This window comes from Saccopteryx bilineata, chromosome 1, assembly GCF_036850765.1.
Source record: "Saccopteryx bilineata isolate mSacBil1 chromosome 1, mSacBil1_pri_phased_curated, whole genome shotgun sequence".
NCBI lineage: Eukaryota > Metazoa > Chordata > Mammalia > Chiroptera > Emballonuridae > Saccopteryx > Saccopteryx bilineata.
Genome location: NC_089490.1, coordinates 375,099,945 through 375,122,474, shown reverse-complemented (window position 1 = coordinate 375,122,474; position 22,530 = coordinate 375,099,945). Strand labels below are relative to the sequence as shown.

Here is a 22,530-nt window from a genome sequence, read left to right as displayed (position 1 = left end):
GCGCTTCTCCTGTGTGCCCTGGCCGGGAATCGAACCCGGGACCCCTTGCACGCCAGGCCGACGCTCTACCACTGAGCCAACCGGCCAGGGCCCCTATTCAGTTTCTTGTGTCAGTTTCATCCTCACTATTTCTAACCCTTGGAATACCTGGGGAAAGTCATACATCCTTCAATATTTACCTTATTTGCTACATGCTTTGGTAGTCATATCTAATTAGCTGAAATGATCATTAAGTTAGATCTATAATTTTAGTTTGTATTATTATTATGAAATAGTTTGATTTTTTAATGTTTACTTATACATTTATTTGTCCCCCACCCCTAGCCATTACTTGAGATCTTGAAATCCATGCCATATACATTTTGTATTTTATGTCACAATTGGACATAGTACCTGACACAGAAATGCCCAAGAAGTATTTGTTGAATGAATAAATGCATAGGTAATTTTCCAGGCTTTTATTTCTTTCCAGTTTTCATATCATTTTAAGTTACTTCTATTTGTTGAAATCTTACATTTCTTTTCATGTAGGTAAAATGAGAATATCTAGGAAATTTTCTCAATAGAAGCAATATTACTTTTAATCACAAAATGATATTTCTTGTTACGTGATATGTAGATTAAGTTTTTCTTTTCTCATTTTAAAAATGAGATTCTAATTAACCTAATTCATCTCTTGGATCTTTTAAAAGCATGATTTAATTTTAAAATATGCATTATATTTACATTAAGATCCTGGGAATATTTTAAATTTTAATTTATCTTTGTCTTCATTAATTCAGCTTTTCTTCAAAAATCTTGATTTTTTAGGCAGCCCATTAACAAGAAAAAAAGCCTCCGAAGGGAAAATGCCACCAGAGTTTTCATATTTTATGAACACAAGCTCATGAAAAGGGAAATTTATGAGGATAATCTGCTTCCAAGTAATTACTGTTTCTGCTGTCCATCTTACAATGTGTATTTTGTGTGTCTGTGTGTGGGACAGAGACAGAGAGAGGCAGAGAGAGGGACGGATAGGGACAGACAAACAGAAAGAGAGGAGATAAGCATCAATTTTTTGTTGCTGTACCTTCATTGTTCTTTGATTGCTTTCTCATAGGTGCCTTGATGAGAGAGGGGGCTACAACAGAACGAGTGACCCCTTGCTCAAGCCAGTGACCTTGATCTCAAGCCAGTGACAATGGGGTTATGTCTATGATCCCACACTCAAGCCAGTGACCCTGCGCTCAAGCCAGATAAGCCCGTGCTCAAGCTGGCAACCTCAGGGTTTCAAACCTGGGTCCTCCATGTCCCAGTCCAACGATCTATCCACTGCGCCACTGCCTGTTCAGGCCTTGCTATGTGTATTGGGGGGAATTTTTCTTTTAAATTTTCTTTATTGTTGAAACTTCTCCCTGGTCAGCATTACTATAGTGATGACTCTTTGGCTTTGGGCAATGTTTAAAGTTTTTTTTTTTTTTTTGTATTTTTCTGAAGCTGGAAACGGGGAGAGATAGTCAGACAGGCTCCCGCATGTGCCCGACCGGGATCCACCCGGCACGCCCACCAGGGGGCGACGCCCTGCCCACCAGGGGGCGATGCTCTGCCCCTACGGGGCATCGCTCTTTTGCGACCAGAGCCACTCCAGCGCCTGGGGCAGCGGCCAAGGAGCCATCCCCAGCGCCGGGGCCATCTTTGCTCCAATGGAGCCTCGCTGCGGAAGGGGAAGAGAGAGACAGAGAGGAAGGAGAGGGGGGGGGTGGAGAGGCAGATGGGTGCCTCTCCTGTGTGCCCTGGCCAGGAATCGAACCCGGGACTTCTACATGTCAGGCCGACGCTCTACCACTGAGCCAACCGGCCAGGGCCCAATGTTTGAAGTTTTAATCCTATGGAAGAACAGTTGGATCGCTTTACCCCCTTTTCTACACCAGAGTCTTTTGTTCTCTTTTCCTTTCCACTATTATTAAATACTGCAAATGGAACATCCCAATTACATTCTAAACCCATTTCTATCAAAATGCACCAAACTGATATTACCTGGTCAATATAATAAAACTGTTTACTTGGTTTTATTTTTATCTCCCAAGATATTGCTACTCATACTATCAAAAATTCTAAGACTTTCCATTTCCTCAAAAAATGGAGAGATTAGTTAGTACATTTTGATTTCAATAATAATGGAAATAAATTGAAATTGGAATTATTTTTTTGGAAATATACATTTTGTTTTTTATCAGTTTTGATCACTAGGGATCTTATCATTAGACTCTGTTTGAGGGAAGGATGATGTTTTCTTGTTCTGCATGACTTGCTGTGCCCATGATGGGGTGAAGTCCATTAGGAATGGGCAGTAAGCACCTTTGAAAGGCAGAGTCAGAGAGCCGTAGAGGTCTACAGGGTTATCTGCTTCAACCCTTCATTTTACAGGTGGGATATTTCTCATTTTCATATTCTCTCCAAATGTCCATCGCTTGGCTATGAAAGCATGCCAGTGTTAATTTTTCAGTGTGTTAACCTTGTTTTTGATGACCTATTACATTGTCTCCTACTTAAGGTGGTTTGAGATACAAAACAAACCTATCTTGTATATATATTTATAAATGAAATTTAAATTTATTTATTTTTTCTCAGTTCTCCTTTGACTCAAACATCTCCATGAACTTTTCCATTCTCAATTCTTCTACCATGACTTTCATCCCAGCTGGCAACTCCTTTTGCCTGCCAGCATTAATTTTATATTCCTTATACTCAGAAAGCAATATTGCAATCCCTTATTACCCATCAAGAAAAGTTAGCACAAAGCACAGGTTCTGGCAATCAATATCATGCCAGAATATATTTAATATTTTAGGCTGTTTCTAATACCTGGTGGCAGGTCTATAAGTTACATAAATTACCAAGTTGTGCATCTAGTCCCAATTCCTCTTGGGACAGATGGAGAATCTGAGGTCAGGTAAGAGAGATAAGGGATTTTATTATAATTAGACAGTGGCAAATGGAAGAAAAGTAGTCTGATACCAGTGTCCTAGCCTCTCCCTGTTTCCTTTTTATGTATCACAGCTGCCTCTCAGGAACAATCCCCCTTCTCCAGAGATTACACTAGTTGTTTGGATATAAATATATATATATATATATTTGTATTTTTCTGAAGCTAGAAACGAGGAGAGACAGTCAGACAGACTCCCACATGCGCCCGACCAGGATCTACCCGGCACGCCCACCAGGGGCGATGCTCTGCCCACCAGGGGGCGATGCTCTGCCCCTCCAGGGCGTCGCTCTGCCACGACCAGAGCCACTCTAGCGCCTGGGGCAGAGGCCAAGGAGCCATCCCCAGCGCCCGGGCCATCTTTGCTCCAATGCAGCCTTGGCAGAGAGGAAGGAGGGGGAGTGGAGACAGAGAGGAAGGAGGGAGGGTGGAGAAGCAAATGGGCACTTCTCCTATGTGCTCTGGCCGGGAATTGAACCCGGGTCCCCCACACGCCAGGCAGATGCTCTACCGCTGAGCCAACCGGCCAGGGCCTGGATATATTTTTAAAAAGTTTTTTAAATCATCTGCTGTGATATTTCTAAAATTTGCCATTTTAATACATATTACTCCATTTCAGTAGCAAAATCTATCAGAACTTCATTTTCCTTATCTGTAAAATGGGACCAATAATCTACTGGGATTTTGTGAGTTTTAAAATTAAACACATCTAAAAGTAAATTAAACACACACACACACACACACACACACACACACACACACACACACACACGTATTTGCTTAGAAAAATGTCCAGACATGGCAGGTAGGTGCTTCAGTGATTATTGCCTGCAAATCAAATCTTCACAAAATTTCATATGCTTTTTTTGTCTTATGCTCTTGAGTTGAAGGCCCTAGAAGTAAGACTGGACTGATAGGCTAGAAACAAAAACTTTCCCAGGAGTTGCAATTTATCTGTTCATAACTATTTATAGAATGTCCTCTCTGTGGTTGCCACTGGAGTCGGTCCTGGGGATAGAATGGTGAGGAACCCTGAAAGAGTGTTTGCTCTGATAGGACCTGTATCTTAGTGCAGGAACCAAGCAAAGAACAGACAAATAGGAGTATAAATGCAGTAGATACAACTGTAAAGTGGAAAAAAAATGTGCAAGATACAGAGCTAAAGAGTTACAGAAGGGACCGGTTTTAAATAAAGTTTCTAGAGGAGGTCTTTATTTGAGCTGATTTCAAAAGGATGGGTAGGAGCTACTTACAAAGTAGAATGGGTCTAAGCAGTCCAGGCAGAGAGGAATGAGCAGCGGTCCTGAGGTAGAAAGAAGCTTGGATCATTCAAGGAACTACGAGTAGGTTTAGTGTGTGGGATGAGAGTGTGGTAAACAAGAGAGCGGTAAGGAATTACATGGGAGAAATGGGCAGTGGGTGGACCATGTGGGGTCTTGTTGATCAGGGTAAGGAGTTTGTTTTTTATTCTATAAGTTTCATGGAAAGGCACTGAATGATGGCTAAATATTCCTGATCTAATAAAGTGAGGTATAAGAAAGAGAGGATGTCTGTTTCTGTTCTGTAGTTCATAGAAGCTTTACATTACTTTTTGTTCTCTGAGCAAAGACCACACTCACTCTTTTTCCCTCTGCCCACTTCTTCCTTTCATCTCTGTTTACATCTTTTTTACTTTCTTTGCTGGAAGGAAGAATAAATTCTTAGATCAAAATCCTTCCCACAGGTTTCCTGCAGGAAAAGATCCCTGTATGACCCTAAGAGAATGTTAAACTGGCCATCTAACAGATTTTTATAAATGTTTCTCATTGGGAAATTATATTCATTTTGTAACAGTTTAAAACTATCTAACTTAAGGCATTGAATATTCTCAAATTTAACTAAGGATAGATTTGTTTCCCCCGGAGCTAAGAGGTATTTTGTTTCAACGTGTGTTTATTTTCTCTTGGACTCTTTTACAGTAACTGCCTTTGGATGAGAGTTCTTTAAAAATGACATTCAGTGTGTTGGGGCCTTCAGGCTTGTGTTCTTACATCCTCACAGACTTTTTCAGACCTGCTACATTTTTTCTTCTTCACTATAGGAATAACTACGGGCTTATTCTTAGGTGCTGACTGGTCCTTTGGAAGTTGTGGACTATGCTAAGGAAGAGTCCAAGTTGGTATCTGTTCTCAGCAAGGGGAACCATTATCAAATAGTGGTGGTTCAAATAGTCTACTACAGGCATAAACGGAGCAAGTGAGGTCCCCTGTATCTGCCAAACATTCTTTAGGATGTAAACTATTTCAAGTCATGAAGAGAAACTGACACATGGCAGGTGTGTGTATGAAAATGTAGTAGTTAAGTATTTATCAAAACACGAGCTCTCACTTTGTTATAAAGTACATTAGGACAACTATAGTAATATATATTTATATTAAAAGAACATGATTAAAGTTGTCTTAGAAGCTGGAAATATTGCTGAATATTTGGTAACACCAGTCTCAGTCAATTTATAGATTAATAGGAGATAAGACATATTTGTGGAGTAAAGGAGAGAAAATCCTATTCAATATGATTTTTTCCCCAAACAGCTATATGAATGAAAAATCCCTGGAGTGTAAACACCACAATAGTTTGTGACCAGGAATGTAGATTTGGCTTTTACATATCTGAATAAGTCTGTGTCTGGGTATTGGCCAACTGTGGCCGCCACCTTCAGTTTGTCCCTTCCCGTCCACTCCCTGCTGCTCTGGATTGAACTCTGTCTTTGCTCGAGGAAGCTAATCTCTAAGGAATATATCAATAGACTCTCTGTTGTCTGATTACTAGATTGTTTAGCCAATGGCAGCCCTGGCAGGAGATCAGGGAGGAGGAGGAGATGGGAATGGTATATGTATTCCTCTGTTTTCCTCTGAGAAGGGTTCCCTAGGGCTGGCTGGATCTTTCAACTATAGGTTACGTCTCCTCCATAAGTTCACATAACTGTTCCCTCTCCTCCCTTTCTTGAGTCTAAATTACCAGGTCCAGGTCATTACATTATCTTTGTTTGTTTTGGAAAACCCTGCCCACACCTTTGTAAATAGTTGTTTTATTAACTCCTCTTTAAATTATCCAATTTTGCACATCCCATCTGTTTTCCTAAGAGACTATGCCTGAACTGCCTAACCTTGACAAAAACACTTCACTGTGCTTCTATGTCCTCATCTACAAAGTGGAGGTAAAGTTGTTTCTCTTCTCAGATGCTCTGCATATGTAAAATCAGGGGGTGGCCCAGAGGGATCGCGTTCAAACAGTTTTCCAAAGCTCTAGAGCAGGGGTCCCTAAACTACGGCTTGCGGGCCACATGCGGCCCCCTGAGGCCATTTATCTGCCCCCGCCACACTTCTGGAAGGGACACCTCTTTCATTGGTGGTTAGTGACAGGAGCACAGGGTGCATTCACATTCTGTGCTCCTAGAGTAGTGTATGTGGCGGCGCCACAAAGCACGGTGTCACTCACATATAGTACTACTTCCGGTGACGCGGGATGCACGCGTTATGGCTCTGGAAATGCGTCATATCACTTGTTACAGCTAGCAGTGACAAATATGGAACCGGACATTGACCATCTCATTAGCCAAAAGCAGACCCATAGTTCCCATTGAAATACTGATCAGTTTGTTGATTTAAATTTACTTGTTCTTTATTTTAAATATTGTATTTGTTCCCATTTTGTTTTTTTAACTTTAAAATAAGATATGTGCAGTGTACATAGGGATTTGTTCATAGTTTTTTTTATAGTCTGATCCTCCAATGGTCTGAGGGACAGTGTACTGGCCCCCTGTGTAAAAAGTTTGGGGACCCCTGCTCTAGAAAGCCCGTCTTTCCTGCCTTCCGTACCCTTTCCCCAGGAGTAACTTTCCCCTACTCAGTTATATTAAAGGTCAGAACAGTTTTTATTTGAAGCAAGGACCCTATGACGAAAACCACTTGAAAACCACTGGTGTTGGATGATTGCAGGGCTCTTTACAGTTTTAAAAATCTATTTATCTGCCTGGCTGTTATTTTAGGTACAGACACTGCTGTTCTTTGCGTCACAGCCTCTGACCGGGGCTGGGAACGTGGTAGACTCAGTTAGCTGTAGGCCATCCAGTCTCATTATTTACTCTCTGGGCACAGGGAAGAGTCCAGTTAATTCTCCAGGATCATATTCTCTTTTACAAAATGTTTTCATGGCTTAGAATAGAGAGCCACTAGGGCTGATAGAGAGTGTGTAGGGAACCAAGAAGCTGCTCGCAGTGGTTTCACTGTGGCCTCCTTGGCAATCGGAGCCAGTGGTCAATAATTGCTTGTCAAGGAGCTGAGTACTGAACCCAGTTAAACCTTGGAAGTTGTTCAAGTCCAGGAACACATTTGGAACATTCCACCTCTTAGCTTGTTGCTTCATTCAACCTTGTAGTTAACATCTTTTACTCTCTCTTCTATATAAAGGAGTAGACAAAAGGTATGAACAAATTCCTTGGGTGTGCTGCAGGCTAGAGATTTATTGTAGCACGGGTTGGGATAATGAGGCACCCAGAAGCACAACCGCCTCGCCTGTCAAAACTATTGATTATGAAGCAGTTTGTAAGATTTGCTCTTTATAGCCATGTGAGTGCTGGTTTGTTCTTTTATTTAACATGTATTCATCAAATGTGTCTATTTGCTTTGTGTTTAAGATTGTGCTAGACATCGTGGGAAATGAAATTGATAAGGTTCCTGTGGTCAGAAGCCTAAGCCTAAAACATATTGAGAGAACTGTAATATGATTGGCTGGTTAGAGGCAGCCTCCTACTCTGCTTATCACCCAGAGGTAGTCCTGAAAGACGAAGTAGGCTGGGACCCTCGTGGCTGGTCTTGGGAACTACTTGGTTTTGCATTTCTTCGGTATATCCCTGGCTCTGTCTCAGGGCCCTCTCTGTGTGCCTTCATTCTCATGTACCTTTCATCGCCACAGTCAAGGTTCTTTCACTTCAGGTAATGTTGCTGTCACATTACACACATATCCTTTGTAGTATATTTCTCTTAGCTATTCACATCAGGAAATCTACCATCTCCCACTCCCTCCTCATTCCATTTGTGAAATAAATAAAAGACCCTAATCATAGCTAAGTGAATTTAGAGAAAATCAGACATTTTGAAGTAAAATTAGCCAGAAAGTTTCACAACCTGAAACCACTGGGACCCTTGTAATCACCTTTGGAATTTAGGCAAATTTATTTTCTGCTTTTCTAAGCATGAACACTCAAGGTTTTAAAACAAAAAAGTAAAACATGTATTTTTTTTTATTTATTTATTAGGAACTTTCACTACATTTTTGAGAGGGGCACTCACAGAAAAGGGGAAGTAAGATATCCACATGGTTATAAGGCAAGACTTCATGAAGGAAGTGGCATTTGAACTTGTTTCTATGAGATATAGTTACATGAAGGTGGAAGTGTGGGTTGTAGAGGCATATAAGCCAAAAAATAAAATAAAAAACAACCCAAAAATCCACTCTTCTAAACTGAAAGCTCAGAAGGCACCTTGGCTACTACTGTGCTTTGATCAGCCTGAGTCATGGCAATCACTTTCCTCAACTGTAATCACTTCTTTGCATGTTTCTCTGTCTGTAGTACTATAACATTTTAAAAGGAGGGAGTGTCTTTGGTGTTTTTATTTTCGGTGTTTAACACAATGTCAGGCACATATAGGCACTCAGCAAGTGTTGAAGAATGAAGGATAAAAGGTGGATATTGAGGATAGAAAAGTATATAGTTTTGTCAAGAGCAAGGATTTGATAGAGAAGAAATGACATCTATGTTAGGAAGGTAGATTGGGACAGATTATGGAGGTCTTACACGCCAAGGTAGTAAATAGACTGTGGGGAGCCACAGAAGGTTATGGAGAGAGAGTGTGACACAAAGAAATTCATTTCAGGAAAGTGAATGTGGTAGCAGTATGCAGTGTAGATTATTAAAAGAAAGGCATAGACAAGAGACATGGAGTCCAGTGATGGGGTGAATACAGAAAAACAGGCATGAGAGGTCTATTTAAGGATATTTAAAAACTCTTTTAACAGTTTAATACTCTTAACAACTGGCTACAGTATGCTTCTCCTTCAGAGTATTGTCAGTCTTCCCAGCCCTGTATCGCAATCTGCCATTTAGTACTCACATGACCTTGAACACATTACCTAAGTCCTTTAATTTACTTCCAATGTGTTTTTACTATGAAGATTGATGAGAAGAAGAAAAAAAAAAACCTACAAAGTATTTGGCACAGGGCCTGATGAGTGGAAAATATTCAATACATTAATAATCATTAGTATTGTTACTACTATTACTTATGAAGGCTGCAAATAACAGTTTAATACTGTAGGGAAGAAATGAGTCTTCTGTACTTCTTTCCCCTTGAATATTCTGAGTCAAGGAATTGGCCCATGATTCATAAGATTTAACTGATTTGTTAAAAAAAAATATTTCTTCTCTTCTGTCTCTTAGCAAAAGAATAAGTTCTCAAGCTAACATTACATATATAGAGAAAAATTATAGGTGGGAGGGTGTCATGTAAAAGCTCTAGTTCAAAGTCTACCTCACAGGAGTGGAGCAGTGTGACCTTGGGCAAGTCCAGCCATCAATGTGGATCTCCATGTCCCCAGCTGGAAAATGAAGGGGTTAGGACTAACTGATCTTTTGAGTTTCTTCATAACCAAATATTAAATGATTCTTCAAGTTGCTCATTAAATTTCTAAGCTCCATCAAACAGCTCATTATGTAGCCTGTTTGCTCATTTGATGTCTCTGGATATTTTTCATTCTATTTTTCAGTCTAGAGTTTTATGTTGGTACATTTTCATTAGTACTACAGTTCTTTTTTAAACTTTGCTTTCTGTAGATGAGAGCTGTGTGAGTGTGTGAGAGGGAGAGGAGAGGAGAATGGTAAAGGGACAAGGCTCTGGGCTGGGTCTAAGGCTTAAACTTGGTTGGTGGAGGGAATTACTGTAATTGTCTTCTCAAATATCTCTGAATTCTTGCTGCTTGGATGCTGCAGGTGAAGTTGGACATCATCACTCTTGTTTGAATTTATTTATATCTACTAATTTCCATAAGGAAAAAGAAGCACGTCTAGAGGGAAAATAGATTGGTCTGAACTCCTTTTCCTTTAAGGTTCAAAGATATTGAAAAATGTCTGATGGTTAGGATGACCTTGAGAAAGGCCACACTGTGGGAAAGAGCAATGAGGTGCTTGAAAGGTAACTTATTTGGAGGCATAAAAAATCCAGACCCAAGGAGTCTTTCTCTCAGCAGTGGCAAAGTCTTGATTTATGCCCAGGATGATTGGCATTAGAACCATTTTGACACAACCACCTTGATACCTGTCTATGCCTTGGGAAAAAATAAATTCACATATGTTTGAATTGAGAGAACTTAATTAGGACATGGAAACTCTTAGGCGTCAAGCGGTTTTTTCTGTGGGACTACTGAGTGTAGCTGAAAGCTAACAGCATTTCCTCCCAGCACTCATCATGGAGCTACCTTTGCCTGGGGCAGCCGAGCAGCTCTCCACTCAAATGCTATGTGAAGCCTGGGCTGGGTAGCTCGGTGGTTAGAGCACTCTCCCGATATACCAAGGTTGTGAGTTCGATCTCCATTCAGGGTCAAACTCTGAATTCAGGTGATAAAAGAATCAACCGATGAATGCATAAATAAGTGGAACAACAAATCGATGTTGTCTCTCTAAAATTAATGAATACTCAAAAAGAAAAGGCAATGTGAAAAGGTGTGCAACAGCGCAACATTAGGGGACAAGAGGAGGTGCAAGCCCAACTCCACCACCAGACACTCACTGACAATGATGTTAATTAAAACTAAAAAGCAGAACTGTTGGGAGCCAGCAAACATATATGCTAATTTTAGTGGGTTCAATCTTTTTTTTTTTTAGAATGATAAACACCTTTATTATCTGAGATAAGATAGGAGGGAGAAGGATTTTATTCCCTTTCCAGGCCTTGATTTTCCTCAAATATAACTTCAGCTCCTCGCCCTCCAGCACAGAACCATCTGCTTGGCCGCGCTGGTCTGGTCTTGGAGCCATGCGTGCGAGAAGCTTGCCCTGCTGGTGCTGCTCCTCTGGAAGACTGCTGATTTGGGCATTCTTTCTCTTTCCCCTCGTATTTTGTCTGAACTTTCTTTGACCTTTCTTTCTTGTGGTTGTTTGTTTGTTTACAATTTGTTTATTCTCAAGAGTCAGCTTGAGCCCTTCTTGCTGTCCAAGGGCAGTGCTCAGTGGGACTCACACCACTGTCAGTAGGGTGTGCTGTCAATGTGTGTATCACTACAGTTCTCTGCTAGGCTCTCGGTGCGGAATGGTTCACAGTTGGATGAATCACACACAGCGTCAATAATCCTTGTTTGGCATGTATTATACAGTACTTGGAGCCCCAGGAGAAGTTGCCAAAGTCCAGCCTCAAGGCTTGGTACTTCTTGCTGTCTCCCCACCTGTGGGCTGTGTGTCTGAGTAGGGGGCCAATCTCAACATTGGCAGCAGGGCATCCCAGCTCATATTTTTGTGTCCTGTGCTGGGGCTTTCTTTAGCCCGCATCCTGCAGTTCTTGTGCCAGTTGTTCTGAGAGATGCCTATGGCTCGGCAGCAGCTGGAGAGAGCTCAAGTTCAACCTTAAGGGCTGTGTTCCTCTCTTCAGGGAAGGAGCAGCAAACAAGAAATGGGTCTAACACATGATCAGTCTTAGAGAGTCTCAAAGATTTTTGGGGAAAGATATTTATAGAATATATTGGAATTATTATTCAAAGAGGAGGGTAAGAGAGATTGCAGAGCGGTTGAAAATTCTGTATTAATGTAAGTGTGACTTCATTTGAATACAGGCCCATATTAAATTATTTTAGATATACTCATCAAGCCTAGAAAAAAGTTAAAATGATTTGAAAGCCAGTTGTAGTTATTCATGTAAAATGGTAACAGGACATTCTGGTTTTACATAATAGATAACATGAGGCCACCCGTGACAGATAGAACCTTTGTTAGTCTATTAGTAAAGCAGATTTTTTGAGTCTACTCTGTAAAGCTCTGAGTGGCTAGCCAGTCTCTGTCAGATAATATCCCAAGTCACTATACACCTTTATCTTTATCTGCATCAATAATCATCTGAACATCTTCATGAGTTAAAAGGGCAGATAATGAATATTACTTTTATCCTTTTAAAATGGAATTGAACAAGGGCTCAGAAAGGACCAACTGTTTGCCCAAAGTCACACTAATAGTGGAATGTGGACTCCAGGTTGGGTCTTTTGACTTTACTGTGTTATTTGATCTTTTCTATTTTGCGGTCAGTAGGACAACGTGAAGCCTGAAGGGATGGGTGCAAAGGGAGTGGAGGGAGGGAAGTTTCTTCTGTCTTTGGAAATGGGGTAATGCTTCCAGACAGACTGTTAAAACTAGAGTTCAATCTATTTTTTAAGTCCTCTTTTTTGAAAAACTATTTATCTTCCTGGACCAGAGATCCCTAGAATTTAGTTGTGTGTGTGTGTGTGTGTGTGTGTTGGGATGGGCCAGGATCTTGGGATTATTTCTATGATTCAATTCACTGTACTTTACAAGTAGCTCTCTTACAAGAGGGCAAGACAGTCACAGTTCATTTCTTGTTGATTCCAGATGCGAAGGAGAAACTTATGGTCTGGGCCATTTAGTTCCCCCCTGAAGCTTAGAAATTTCATTATCTTAATTTTTTCCCTTTCTATTGCAATCCAAGTGGCTTATTATTAATTTTCCAGGGTATTACTTTTTTTTTTCTTTGTAAGAGTTTCAGTTACACATGAATTTAGCTATCAGAGTGAAATCATATTACGGCAGAATTTAGATGCTCTCTACAGAATACCTAACAGAATTTAAGTCAGTATCTTTGAAAATATGAAATCTAGAATTACATCTGTATATAAATTTGTCTTCTTGAAGTTTGTCTATTTTAATGAATCCTTTTGTGGTTGTGGTTAAGGGAACGTGTGCTCTTTTGACTTCCTGTTGAAAAGGAGTAAATCCCCTTGGGAAGGGTGGATAGCACATGAATCCTCTACCAGTTCTTTATTCATGGAACTTGACTTTTTGAATTAACTAATGATCATTTCAAGAGCCTCTGAGGGAATTAGACCCAAGAAAGCATATTGCCCCAGTAGGACTAGATCCTGAATGTGGGTCCTACTCCAAGTACCAGCCAGCATGGCAGAAGACAAAGTATATGTTGGGGTCAGAAGAACTGGATTTGAAATTGTGGTGCAGCATCAATATGAATATGACACTTTGGACCATAAAATTAGGTAATACAAACCTGCACTTATTTCTCTATAAAATGGGACTGATAGTATTTCCCTGATTTCAAAGGATTTCTCTGGGGGCCAAGTTAAATAATGAGTCTGAAACTCTTTTATAAAAGCTTTGTATTATTTAGGATTCTTTGGATAGAAGCAACAGATTCTGTCTAACTTAAGCAAATAAATAAATAAATGAATAAATAAATAAATAATTTATCAGAAGGGGTAACTCACTAAATGAAAGGACAAAGCTGGGATACTAGGTATGAAGGCACAGGAACCAAGGCTGGAGCAGGAAGAGAAATGACAGGAACCACCAGTGAGTGGCCTTGTCAGGATGCCTTCACCAGAAAGCAAGAATCAGTTTCACCTTCCTCTCTTTGAGATTTCTGCTTAAGATTCAAAATTGCTGGGAAGAGACCAAGACCACATGTCGCCATTCTGAGGTAGAAACCCTCCAGCTGGTCAACTGGGGCAAGCCACCTTAATTAACTGACCATCAAGACTATCCACACCAGTGGTGGGATTCAAATAATTTAACAACAGGTTCTCTGCCATAATGACTGTTTTAAGTATAAAAAAACCCCGATGTACTGAAAGGTAGTTTATTTTTCATGCATTTATTACTTTAAAAGAATTATAAAAGAAGTACACAAAACTAGATAGTTATAAGAAAGAGTTTTAAAATATTAATGAGAAAATATTAAATAATACCTGATAAAAAAACAATATAAGTTGTCACCCTCTGGCTTTTGGGTATTTTTTCTCTTTACATTATCTGTTTGTTTCTTGAAGTAACAAACACGAGGGAATTAAAATGTAATATTTCATCGAAGGTATAATGAGTTCTATGAAATGAATAAATAAATATTACAAGCATCGTTCCATCAAATTTTTTTCGCCTATGGATGGAATGAACATTATGACAGGTGCTTAGAATACATTGTTGCGCAGATGAATGTTTAAAAAAAGAAAAGGAATGTGAATTTGTGATTTCCACATTGGGCGGCTGCCCAGGTGCCCACCTTAGAGAGAACCCTGATTACAAGTGCCATTTTCTTTTTCTTTTTCTTTTTTTGTATTTTTCCGAAGCTGGGAACGGGGAGAGACAGTCAGACAGACTCCCGCATGCGCCGGACCGGGATCCATCCGGCACGCCCACCAGGGGGCGACGCTCTGCCCCTCGGGGGCGTCACTCTGTTGCCACCAGAGCCACTCCAGCGCCTGGGGCAGAGGCCAAGGAGCCATCCCCAGCGCCCGGGCCATCTTTGCTCCAATGGAGCCTTGGCTGCGGGAGGGGAAGAGAGAGACAGAGAAGAAGGAGAAGGGGAGGGGTGGAGAAGCAGTTGGGCGCTTCTCCTATGTGCCCTGGCTGGGAATCGAACCCGGGACCTCTGCACGCCAGGCCGACGCGCTACCACTGAGCCAACCGGCCAGGGCTACAAGTGCCATTTAACAACTGGTTCGCCAAACTCAGCAAAAAATTTGGTATTGGTTCTGTGAACAGGGGCAAACTGCCTGAATGCCAGCCCTGGCCCACACAGAGGGAAAGGAAATACTATCAGGGCTGGAAATGGAGACTGTGTGGCAGAAACACAGCGCTCACAGTAAGGGCTGTGCAGTTATTTGTCCGGTGGGAGGGCAAGCTGCCGAGAGGATGCAATAATGACAGGGCGGGCTGGGGCAGGGGTCTCGAGTTAGCCTGGGGTTCTGTGGCAGGGGTGTGTCCTTGGGGGAAAGGTGAGTAGTATGAAGGAGGGGGAGGAAAGGTGGTTAAGGAAATAGAGGTAGGAAGACACTGAAAAGATAAACACCTGTAATTTTGCTTACAGAATATTTTTTTGGCCAGTGAATTTCATATAGTATTTCAAGATAAACAGACATTGTCAGTCTTTTTTTCTTCTTCTTCTTCTAGTTTTTCAAAAGTGGGAGAGTCTATCTTGCATGCATCTTAGGGTAGCTGAATGTGCCTGAGAAGAAGGCATATTTGGAATGACTGGGCCCCTGCCACAGGTCAGTGAAAAATGTTCCTAGTTATATGTTTTATGAATTGGAGTTTCATGTGTGTAGCTCTTTAGAATAGGGCCAAAAAAAAAAAAAAAGAAAAGAAAAGAAAAAAAGATCATGCTACTAAAAATAGCACCAGAAAACCAGCATCTGCTAAAGGAAAACATGAATTTTTTTTTGTATAGTATATTTCAGCTCTTCAAACTGTCTCAGTCTCCTTCAGCAGCTGGGCAGCTGAGTACATAAGCACAGTGTTGCTTTATTGTTTGATTCACATCAGTATCACCTCAGCATTGTTCGCACACTTCATTCTGCAATAGCTAGAACAAGCCACAATCTGCAGAACGTGTTTGCCTGCCAGGATGATTTGCTGAAACAATCCTGAATCATGCTTGATCTGTTTGGTCAACAGAGGAATTATTAGGCTTAAGCAGACTAGGCTTCTTTGCTGAAAAATACCACTGTTCTTACTGTGTGCTCTGCAAGGTTGGGGTTCAGCGGCCCTGGACTTCCCACTTCTCTGTGAAACCTGACAGTTATTTGAGCTCACTCATTTGCCCTCGGTGCCCATTAGCATTTCCATGTGTTTTGCAGAGTGAATGGGTCTGTCAGGTGAACTGAAGTGAGGATAGAGAAGTATGTGCTAGCAAGGAGAATGACAGACTTTGGGAAGTGCGTATTCTTAGCTTTGCCCCAAGCAAAACAACTTGCATGAATATTCTTAGACTGCTCAAAATAATCTGAGCAAAGGATTTCATGTAAGGTCAGGTCAGTACTAAAACAATGATACCTTAGACATACAATAACCTACCATGTGGCTTTCAAGATGTTATGTAACTTACTCAGTTGTGTATTTATTCTAGTTAAGTAGCTATACACTCAGGGTCAGAGTGGAAGTAATGTTATATCTATGTCTGTCTATCATCTCTATCATATTTATCTACTTCCAAATACATTGCTATAATTATGTATTCTGTTAGCCTTATAAAATCCTTTGTATGAATTATAACTGTATATTCAATGTGTTTATATGCATATGTCTCTAGTATGGGGATAAAAATAGTCTGTGTGTTATGATTTCTACTTGCTTGACAGAGGTATCTGATGAAGAAGAGGAAAGATTAAACAAATTATATAACAGCATGATAATGAGAAAGGGAAGGCTGGGAAATTTTTTAAATAAATATTGTAGGGTATAGAATGATGTTTATATTACATATACATAGTTATTTTTTATATGTGGGATCTGAAATAACATTTTTGAAAATGTTGAAAGTATTAAAACAATATAATGGCTCTGGCTGGTGGTTTAGTGGATAGAGTATTGGCCTGACATATGTACGGGCGTCCCAGGCTCGATCTCCGGTTGGGCACATAGGAGAAATGACCACCTACATCTCCCCCTGTATTTGTATTTTTATTTGAATTTTACATTTTTAAATATTTTTCAATAATATTTAATAGATTATTAAATATTGTAACAGTTTATTAAATAAATTGCACATATTATTTAGGACTTTCTTTTACCTTTATTGTTAAAATTTATTATCATTTAGTTTCTTAATGCATGAGAACTTTAAGGTGCTATATGTTCACATATATCTGCCTATTCTTTCATGATTTCTGCCTTTAATTTTGTACTTGAAAATTTTTTCACCATTCTAGAATATATAGACTAAAGCAATTATAGTGGTATATTTGAAGATGGATATGATGGTGTTTATAGTGGTTTTTATATTTAACAGTTTGAGCTTTCTGGAATTTATCTTGGTGCATGGCCATGATGTAAAGGTTTAATTTGATTTGTTTCCCCACTAAACTCCATGTCCTGGCTTGTAGGGCCCTATATGACCTGGTGCCTGCCTATCCCACTAAGCCCAATCATCTCACTTATTCTCCCCTGAATCACTACTTTCCATCCACTCTGCCCTTCTCACTTTCCCATTACACCCAAGTGAATTCCTCCCTCAAGGTGTTTCATTTTTTAAATTCTCTTTGTGAGAGAAGGCAGACTCTGCATGCACCCTGACTAGGATCCACCTGGCAACCACCATCTGGGGCTAATGCTGTAGTACTTAGCTATTTTTAGTGCCTGAGGCTGATGTGTTCCAATAGAGTTATCCTCAGCACCTGGGGCCAGACTCGAACCAATCAAGCCACTGGCTAAGGGAGGGGAAGAAGGAGAGAAGGGAAGAGGGTGGGGGAAGAAGAAGATGGTTATTTCTTCTGTGTACTCTGAGGGGAAGTCAAACCTGGGATATCCATATGCTAGATCTATACTCTATCCACTAAGCCACCTGTCAGAGCCATCCCTCAAGATTTTGACACTTGATTATTTTGCTTGGAAGACCCATCCTCTTATCTCACATGGCTTGTTCCTCATCATGCTCATCTTTTTCAAAGAGACCTTTCTGACCATTCTATTTTAAGGACTCTTCTGCTGTCACTACTGGTCCCTTAACCTTCTTATATTTTTCCCTAGGACACAGTAATATCCAGAATTACTTGTCCATTTGTGAATATATTTGTTATTTGTCTCCAACACCAGCATGTAAGCTCTGTGGCAACATGGCCCTTGCCTGTCCGCTTCACCATTAGTTCCCCAACACTGAGAAATAGATTGGCCCGGCATGTATATCTATTCAATTGTTATGTTCCTTGGTCAAATGAATAAATAGATTTGGTATGTGTTATCAGCCAAGTGTCATAATCACAATATAAAGATATTGACAACAATTACAGCTAACCTCAACTGAATTAAGTCTGTGATTATCACACTACTAAGTGGTTTACAACAGTAGTCCCCAACCCCCGGGCTGCGGACCAGTACTGGTCTGTGGGCCATTTTGTACTGGTCTGCAGAGAAAGAATAAATAACTTACATTATTTTTGTTTTATTTATATTTAAGTCTGAATGATGTTTTATTTTTTAAAAATGACCAGATTCCCTCTGTTACATCCATCTAAGACTCACTCTCGACGCTTGTCTCATAGGTTTGACAATTATATTTAAAAATACCACAGTTTTTACGCCGGTCGCATAATTTTATTTTGTGCATTTATCTGTCCCGCCCTAAAGGCCGGTCCATGAAAATATTTTCTGACATTAAACCGGACCATGGCCAAAAAAAGGTTGGGGACCACTGGTTTACAAGCATTATTTTCCATAATCCACCAAATGCGATTTGCTTATTGAATACATATGAAACATTATTACTACAAATAATACTCATTAACAGTGGGTGCTTTTATATCTCCATTTGCAGGTAAGACAACAGAGGCACTGAGGGTTGAAGTCAATGGTTGAGGTCAAAGAGCTAGCAAAAAGAGAATGTTGTAGGTTCATTATATCTATATTATATATTTCTCTGCCCCATTGCTCTGGGAAATTTTGTTTTAGATTTTTTTTAACTAGTTTATTCTACCAGGCAATGCCTAGATCTTTCTTTTAGCCTCTCTTACTGCTGTACAAATAATCTTACTGGACTTTTTATTGGAATTCCATTAAACCTCTTCATTAATTTGAAAAGAGCTTCATCTTTTCAAAATGAAGTCATTCTCTTTGAGGAACATTATCTATCTTTGTCTCTGATACTTTTATGATCCTTGAAAAGTTTTGAAGTATTTTTCTTTTAGGTCCTAATTATTTTTTTTAAATTAAGTTTATACTGAGCCATTTTATGTTTTATTTGCTGTTATAAATGAGATTTTTTTTGGTTAAAATTTAAAATTGTTATAATGTTTTCCCTTAAGGAGATGTGCAAAGCCATATATTTAATCCAAATGGGTTTTTGTTTCAGAGCCATTATGTATTTATTGGCATCTTCAGAGAAAAATACTGCTCTGATGTTAAAAAACAAATATCAAAGTCAGGAAACTAGCAATAGAATGATTTTTGAAAGTATGGGTTTATAACAGACTTGGGCTCAAGTTCTACTTCTTGACCCTGAATAAGTTATTTAAGTGCTCTGAACATAATTTTATCTGTAAAGTAAGTATGATAAGTATAATGATAACTTGTACCCATGGGGCTTTTGTGAGAGTAAGGGAATGATGTCAAACTATTAGCCTACTAAAAGATACACTAAACGCTTAATAGATGTTAGCAATTGTTAATAGGGCTACCAGTTTATAAGTGATTTGTGAATCTATTTTGCTGGATACAAAATTATGATGGGAGAATCATATTGGGGTATTTCATATTTCTTGGTGAGGGATTATACAGAGAAGTCTAAAGAACAAGCCAGTGATGGGATTCCCTTTTCTTGCCATGCCCTTGGCTATAAAGTCAAATGGAGCAGTAGGGCTTCATTTGTATTTATTTATTTATTTATTTATTTATTTATTTATTTATTTATTTTAGCACACACATGAGACAGACAGACAGACAGGGACAGACAGTCAGAAAGGGAGAGAGATGCAAAGCATCAATTTTTCATTGAGGCACCTTACTTGTTCATTGATTGCTTTCTCATATGTGCCTTGACCCGCATGCTCCAGATGAGCTGGTGACCCCTTGCTCAAGCCAACAACCTTTGGTTTAAAGCCAGCAACCATGAGGTCATGACTATGATCCCACACTCAAGCCAGCGACCCTGCGTTCAAGCCGGGGACCTCAAGGTTTCAAACCTGGGTCCTTAGCATTCCAGGTTGATGTTCTATTCACTATGCCACTCCCTGGTCAGGCCTTTATTTGTATTTTGATCTCCTTCTATGTTTATGACCATAAATATTTAGATACTTAAACATAAACATGTGTCATTCTTTACCTTTCTAAAAACTGTATTACAAGCAAGTTTTTTATCTCATAAAATTTTTGTCGTTCGCTTGTGGATCTTTACCTCTTCATTATGATTATCCTTATTGCCTACACTAACTCTGAGAAATGTACCCAGAACTACTTATACAAATATAGATTATCAAGAAGAAAAGACAATAAAGAATGGGATATTATAAAAATATTTCTATTTTATTTTAATCTGACTCTAGGTATGTTTTATATCTTTTTAATACTAATACTATGAGTTCCTGACCAGGCAGTGGCATAGTAAATAGAGCATTGACCTGGGACGCTGTGGTCCCAGGTTTGAAACCTCAAGTTTGCCGGCATGAATGCAGGCTCATTTGGCTTGAGTGCAGGCTTGCCAGCTTGAGCACAGGGTCACAGGCTTGACTGTGGGATCATCAACATGATCCCATAGTCTCAGACTTGAGACCAAAGGTCACTGGCTGAAAACCGAAGGTTGCTGGCTTGAAGCCCAAGGTTGCTGGCTTGAACCCAAGGTCGCTGGCTTAAGCACCCCCGCCCCACAAGGCATATATGAGAAACAATCAATGAAAAACTAAAGTAGCAACTACGAGTTGAGTTGATGCTTCACATCTCTCTCCCTCCCTCTCCCTCCCCCCCCCCCGCCCCAGTCTCTCTCTCACACAAATAAACAAAGAAAAAACTAACGCTCTGAGGATAAGTACATGCTTGATGGAGGGGAGGTTGTCATAGTGGTTGGATTATGGCTAACTTAGTTCTCACTAAAACTCCTACATCTGGTTTTGTTCTCATTTGTTTATTTCATTTTATTTTATTATTTTTTACAGAGACAGAGAGAGAGAGAGAGTCAGAGAGAGGGATAGACAGGGACAGACAGACAGGAACAGAGAGAGATGAGAAGCATCAATCATTAGTTTTTCATTACAACACCTTAGTTGTTCATTGATTGCTTTCTCATATGTGCCTTGCCTGTGGGGCTACAGCAAACCAGATAAGCCCTTGCTCAAGCCAGATACCTTGAGTCCAAGCTGGAGAGCTTTGCTCAAACCAAATGAGCCCACATTCAAGCTGGTGACTCGGGGTCTCGAACCTGAGTCCTCCGCATCCCAGTCCAACGCTCTATACACTGCGCCACCACCTGGTCAGGCTGTAAATTTTTTTTTATTAATTTTAATGGGGTGACATTAATCAGAGTACATAGGTTCAGAGGAAACATTTCCAGGTTATTTTGACATTTAATTATGTTGCATACCCATCACTCAAAGTCATATAGTCTGTCACCTGCTATCTGGTTTTCTTTGTGCCCTTCTTCTCCCCCCACTCCCTCCCTCCCCCTCCCCACCCCCAGTAACCACCACACTCTTGTTCATGTCCTTGAGTCTCATTTTTATGTCCCACCTATATATGGAATCATATAGTTCTTAGTTTTTTCTGATTTACTTATTTCACTCAGTTTAACGTTATTAAGGTCCATCCATGTTGTTGTAAATATCCGATGTCATAATTTCTTATGGCTGAGTAGTATTCCTTAGTATATATGTACCACATCTTCTTTATCCAATCATCTATTGAAGAGCTTTTTGGTTGTTTCCATGTTTTGGCCACTGTGAACAATGCTGCAATGAACATGGGGCTGCATGTGTCTTTACGTACCAGTGTTTTTGAGTTATGGGGGTATATTCCCAGTAGAGGAATTGCTGGGTCATATGGTAGTTCTATTTTTAATTTTTTGAGGAACCACCATACTTTCTTCCATAGTAGTTGTACTACTTTAAATTCTCACCAACAGTGAATGAGGGTTCCTTTTTCTCCATAGCCTCTCTAATACTTGTTTTTACCTGTCTTGTTGATAATAGCTAATCTAACAGGCATGAGGTGATATCTCATTGTAGTTTTGATTTGCTTTTCTCTAATAGCTAATGAAGATGAACATCTTTTCATATATCTGTTGGCCATTTGTGTTTCTTCCTGGGAGAAGTGTCTGTTCATATTCTCTAACCATTTTTTATTGGATTGTTTGCTTGTTTGTTGTTGAGCTTTATGAGTTCTTTGTATATTTTGGATATTAGGCCCTTATCTGAGCTGTTGTTTGAAAATATCATCTCCCATTTAGTTGGCTGTTTGTTTTGTTGTCAGTATCTCTTGCTGTGCAAAAGCTTCTTAGTCTAATGTGGTCCCATTCATTTATCTTTGCCTTCACTTCCCTTACCTTTGGAGTCAAATTCATAAAGTGCTCTTTGTAACCAAGGTCCATGAGTTTAGTACCTATGTTTTCTTCTATGTAATTTATTGTTTCAGGTCTTATATTTTGGTCTTTGATGTATTTTGAATTAATTTTAGTACAAGGGGACAAACTGTAGTCGAGTTTCATTCTTTTGCATGTGGTTTTCCAGTTTTCCCAGCACCATTTGTTGAAGAGGCTTTCTTTTCTCCATTGTGTGTTGTTGGCCCCTTTATCAAAAATTATTTGACCATATACATGTGGTTTTAT

General features: G+C 39.8%; 1 pseudogene; it reads right to left on the bottom strand.

Annotated features, from left to right (window-relative positions):
* Nucleotides 1–10,465: 10,465 nt before the first annotated feature.
* On the bottom strand, nt 10,466–18,116 carry LOC136319668 (small ribosomal subunit protein eS8 pseudogene; annotated as a pseudogene).
* Between the last annotated feature and the right edge of the window lie 4,414 nt (nt 18,117–22,530).